The following is a 6,000-nucleotide window of genomic DNA, read 5'->3' on the forward strand; positions in this document are numbered from 1 at the left end:
GGATGCGGGGGCACACCTGGCATCCGTCGGGCACTGGCCTTAGAAGGAGCGGAGGCCGGGCCTGTGATCGCACAGGGGCCTGGCAGCTCCGTGGAGCCGAACACATTTGCTTGGAGGACACTTCTTTCCTTGTAGTGTTGTGTCCCTGGTCTCCCCCTTCCGCCCTCCCAACCCCCCAAGGCTTTGCTCCCATTAAGTTAGCACTAGTGGCCTGTTGTGAGCTAACATCACGAGAATATTCCTGCTCTATTTTCTAGAACCTCAGAGCCACCGGGAGTTCTAGATTGTACAGGGATGAAATTACTACCGATGACCTGTGAGTTGGCCAAAGCAGTTATGACTCCTGGATTTGGGGGTCCATGGGGCAAGCTGAGATTGTGAGCAATTTGACATTTCCGAATGGCTTGCTTTTTTAAAAACTAAGGTAAAATTCGCATAACATAAAATTAACCTTTTCTTTTTAAAGATTTTATTTATTTTTAAAAAGATTTTATTTATTTATTTGACGGAGAGAGAGATCGCAAGTAGACAGAGAGGCAGGCAGAGAGAGGAAGGGAAGCAGGCTCCCTGCTGAGCAGAGAGCCCAACTGGGGACTCAATCCCAGGACCCTGGGATCATGACATGAGCCAAAGGCAGAGGCCCCAACCCACTGAGCCATCCAGGCGCCCTAAAATTAACCTTTTTAAAGTGTACAGTGGCCTTTAGTACATTCACAGTATTGTGCAATCCCAGCCACCTGTTCCTAGTCTGGAAACCTTCCCGTTACTGGAAAACCTCCTACTCTTACACAGTTTTTTCATCGCCTTCTCCCCCAGCCCCTGGCAATCACCAATCAGCTTCTCTCCCATGGATTTATCTATTCTGATGTTTCATATAGATAGCATCATACAATATGTGACCTTTGGGGTCTAGCTCCTTTGATTAGTATAATGTCTTTGAGGGTCATCCTTCCTGTGGCCTGTATAGCCTTCATTATATCATAAATAATAGTCTGTTGAATGCACATCCCACTATTTGTTGATTACTCACTGATGACATCTGGGCTGTTTCCACCCTTTGGTTATTGTCAGTCCGGTTACGGTAACCATGTGTGTGCCTATGTTTGTTTCAGCACACTTTTCAATTATTTGGGGTATACAGACCGAGGAGCTGACTTTTGGATCATATGGAAATCCTATGTTTAACTTTTTGAGGAACCACCACACTGTTTCCCACAGAGGACGAACCTTTTTACATGGATGAAAAATTTTACATCAATAAAGAGTTGCAACTCAATAAAGAGTTGCAATTTCTCCACACTGTCCAACATTTGTTATTTTCCATTTAAAAATTATTATTGTTATTATTATTATTGCCTTCCCAGTGGGTATGTAGGGGTAACACATTCTGGTTTGGGTTTGCATCTTTCATGGGCTCATTGGCCATTTAAGTATGTTTTTGGAGAGACCGCTATTCAAGTTCTTTACCTATTTTTTTTCCTTTTTCCTTTCCTCACCTTTAAATTTGGTTATCTTTTTGTTGCTCAGTGGTATGAGTTCTTTACCCATCTGGATACCAGACCTCATTTAATGTACACATGCCTTTAGTTTTATTAATTCCAGATGATATTTTTTTCTTTCATTGCTTGTACATTCAATGTCCTATCTAAGAATCTGTTAATAGTCAAATCCAAAATCATGAACATTTGCTTCTGTGTCTTCTTCTTAGAGTTTTTATAAGAGCTCCTATATTAAGGTGATTGATCCATTTTGAGTTAATTCTTGTATGTGGTGTGAAGTCTGGGTCCAGCTTCATTCTTTTACATGTGGATATCCAGTACCATTTGTAAAGAGATTGTTCTTTCCCTAGTGAATGACCTTAACCCCCTTGTCAGAAATCAATTAGCCATAGACAAAAGGGAAAAAAATGTTTTTCTAAAAGCAGTTTCAAAGCGGGGCACCTGGGTGGCTCCGTTGGTCCCACTCTTTATTTTGGCTCAGGTCATGATCTCAGGGTTGTGAGATTGAGCCCTGCATTGGGCTCCTTGCTCAGAAGGGAGTCTGTTCAAGAATCTGTCCCTCTGCCCCTCCCCTCCATGCTCTCTCTCTCTAAGATAAATAAATAAATCTTAAAAAACTAAGAAAATAGGGGCACCTGGGTGGCTTGGTCATTAAGTGCCTGGCTTCAGCTCAGGTCATGATCCCAGGGTCATGGAATCGAGCCTGGTGTCTGGCTCCCTGCTCAGCCAAGTAGCCTCATAGTATTCCCTTCTAATCCTTTCCCCCATTATAATGGGATTATAATGATGCCCCGACTTTACTTCTTGATTTTAATTATTTGCATCTTTTTTCTTTTCTTCTTAGTCAGTTTTAGCTAAAGATTCATCAATGTTGAGATTTTCAAATTTTTCATTTAATTTGTTGTACGTTTCAGCTCCAGAATTATTCTATTTGGTTCCTTGTAATAATTTCTATCTCTCTTCATATCCTCTGTTTGTTTATATTTAGATTGTTTTCTAGCTTCCTTTAGTTTTCTGCCCAAAGCTTCTTTCAGCTATTTGAGCATATTTTTAAAAAATTATTTATTTGTTTGAGAGAGAGAGTGAGCATGCACACAAGTTGGGGAGGGCAGAGGGAAAGAGAGAAGTAGACTCCCTGCTTAGCAGGGGGCCTGACTTGGGGCTCAATCCCAGAACCCTGGGATCATAACATGAGCTGAAGACAGACACTTAACTGATGCAGCCATGTAGATGTCCTGCTATTTGAACATATATAAGAGAGTTCCTTTATTTATTTATTTATTATTGGTGGGCAGCAAAGTTTATTGAATGATAGAGTACAAAACTCCTGAAGAGGGGAGGGCACCTGAGAGAGTTACCCAAGATAATTCCTTTAAAGTCTTGGTTTTAGGAAGTCTAAAATCTGGGCTACTTCCAGGATGATTTCTGTCAATTTCTTTTTCCTCTGAATGAGTTATGCTTTTCTTTTTCTTTGTTTGCTTTGTAACTTTTTGTTGAGACTTGCACATTTCGAATATTATAATTCTGGAACTTAGATTCTGTTCCCCCTTTGAAAGTTTTGCTGTTATTTCTCATTAGGGGTTATAGTCATCTATTTGTTTAGTGACATTTTCAAATTACTATTATTATTTGCACCCTGTATTTCCTTATCATGTGTAGTCACTGAAGTCTCTGTTCCACTATCTCATCAGCCAGCAACTGACCAAACACAGATTTTCTTAAACACCTGGAGTGTTTAAACAAAAAACAAACTAAAAGAAAACACTCTTGGTTTTTTAAGATTGTCTCTGAGCTGGACATTTCTGCTGCACCTAGCTAAGACACCTGCCAATTTGCCTTAGCGTTTATTTCCTACTTTCATGGGTCACAGATAATAGCCAAAGGTGCAAGCATAGGGTCCTCTTGAGTCTTCTCTGAGAATGTTTATGGCCCTGGACACATGTTTTATAGTCTAGACTCCTTAGTATATGAAGTAGCCCTTCAAAACACTTCCTTCCCCAGTATCTTCCTCCTCAGTCTCCTTTTCCCCAGTCTTTCTGGTTTTCCAGTTGCTTATCCCATCTGCCCTCCCTTGCACAAGACAGCTAAATGCTTTCAAAAGACACTACCTGGAGAGCTGCTCCAGCCAAAGGATGAAGCAAAGGTCAGCAATCCCTCAGAGAACTGCCAGCCAGGTCAAAATGCACAACCACATTTTTTTTTCAATGTTCTTAAAGATTTTTATTTGTTTATTTGACCAACAGATCACAAGTAGGCAGAGAAGCAGGTAGAGAGAGAGAGAGAGAGGAGGAGGCAGGCTCCCTGTTGAGCAGAGATCCCGACGTGGTGCTCGATCCCAGGACCCTGGGATCACGACCGGAGCCGAAGGCAGAGGCTTTAACCACTGAGCCACCCAGGTGCCTCTGCACAACCACATTTTTGAGAGCAAGTTCCATATCAGGACTCCAGGGACTCTGGCTGTTGTCCCCAGGGCTGTTGCTGGGCTGGGCAACAGGAGACGGTAGGCAGGTAAGCAAAAATGTTGCAACATTTTCTTACTGAATTTAGCTGTTTTTTTTTTTTTTCCTTCATTAATCATTCCCCTGCTTGCTCTAGGTTTTTTTGTTTTTTAATAAGGTTCCAGAGTTCCAAAAAGAGAAAGAAGGAGGAGGAGGAGGAGAAAGGCTGATTCTATCACTGTTTGCCAGCTTAATGGTTGCTTACATGGAGGAACTGATGCTTGGAACTTCTTATCTGCCGTTTTCCATGATATCTTTCTGAGTAGCCTGACTTTTAGCACTGGTCACTATAGATTGCAGTTTTCTCCTGGATACTGTGCTCTCCTTATTTCCCTTCTGTCTGTGGCTTCACCTCCTCTGCACATCCTCGTTTCCAGGCCTTGAGGGTTGTGGGGGGTGGAGGTCCTGACCTTACTGTGTAAACTCTTCCGGGGAAATCCAACCACTCCTAGACCTGCCACCTCTGTGTTGATGAAGCCCACCACTGAGTCTCCAATTTAGTCCTTAGAGTCCCGGACATATGGATAACTGCCCACAGACTGCTCTGCTTAGAAATCCCACAGGCCATTCTAGTAAATCCGTGGAAGTTCTGCCTAATAGGATGAAACAAGAAGGGGCATGTCCTTACTCTCATTCTTCTTGCTATCTAGAGTACAGAGGTGGTAGCCAGAGCTCAGGCTGCCATCTTGGAGTGTGACAACCATGAGGATGGTGGAACACGAAATAGAAAAACGTTCTGATGATTGTGGAGGCATTAGCTTAGAACTGCTTCCCTCCTTAGATTGAGGGACTGAAAAATAACCTTTATCCTGTTTAGGTAATTGTGATTTAGTGATTCTCTCACAAGGAACTAAACAAAGCTTACTTCATATTCCGGGCCTTTCCCGCCGCCTTCCCCTTATGCCACTGGCTCCACCAGCACAGCGTTTGCTGCAGCTATTTCAAGGGCCTATTCACTTGCCTCCTTCACTACCTGAGAACATCTCCAGAGCAGGGACTGTCCCTTTCTCAGATTCTTACTATGCGATCATCTTCTTTAAGGCAAGAAAGGGAGGGACTGAGAATGGGCATTGGCTGGATCCCAATGACATGTGCTTTACAATGTATTTGTCCTGATTGTTGGAGCAACTCTGTGAGGGGTGGTGGTGCATCGTTCGTGTTCTCTTACATAAGGGGAAATGGAGGTTTGCAGAGATGAAGCTGTGCCTTAGATGTGCGTGGGTGACGAGTGGCAGCACTAAGTGTAGAACTCAGGTCTGCCTGGCCTGACACAGCAGCCCTTTCTCCCCAGCTAGAAATTTCCATGTCAGGGCAGTGGCGGTGCCAGCTTGAGGGATCCCTGATGAATTAATTCCCTTCGTGGTTCTCCTTTGAGGTCATCGCTGTCAGCTGCTTTTCACGTGCTGATCTGTGAGGGATAGGGAAGCTCCTTCCTGAGCCTGCTCTCCGTCTGTGATGGGATGGCCGGTGCCTCAGGTTTTGGCATTGGGGTGGGGGACTGTGCTTTCTTTTCACCCTGGGAGATGGTGAACTTGAGAACCAGGTGCACCTGGGTTTGAAATCCATTTCTTCTGCTTAGTATTGTCTGATCCAGGACAGGTACTCAGCCTCTCTGGGTCTCCATTCCTCGTCTGGGAAGGGGATAATGATATCTGCAGAAGACGGTGGGGAGGATTAAAAAGTAAATATGATAACATCGGCCTCCAGCAAATATGAGCCATTCTCCTGCCTCTATCGCCTGCCTCTGCTGGAGGTGGGGATTGGACAGACTGTATTACTGTTCAAAAACACTCTGCACCACTCAGTTCTGGGGCACCACGCCCTTCTGTTCTGTTGGATAGGACTGGCAGTGTGGCCTTGACCAATGTCAGCAGAAGGGCTGTGTGACAGCTCTGGACAGAAGCTCTAACATCCTGGACATGTTTTCCCCACTCTTAACCTTCTGTCAGGAGACCAGCTGTGTTCCAGAAAGATGCAGCTCCACTAGGCTGGACCCACAGCTA

This window comes from Mustela erminea, chromosome 17 (assembly GCF_009829155.1).
Source record: "Mustela erminea isolate mMusErm1 chromosome 17, mMusErm1.Pri, whole genome shotgun sequence".
NCBI classification, from domain to species: domain Eukaryota; kingdom Metazoa; phylum Chordata; class Mammalia; order Carnivora; family Mustelidae; genus Mustela; species Mustela erminea.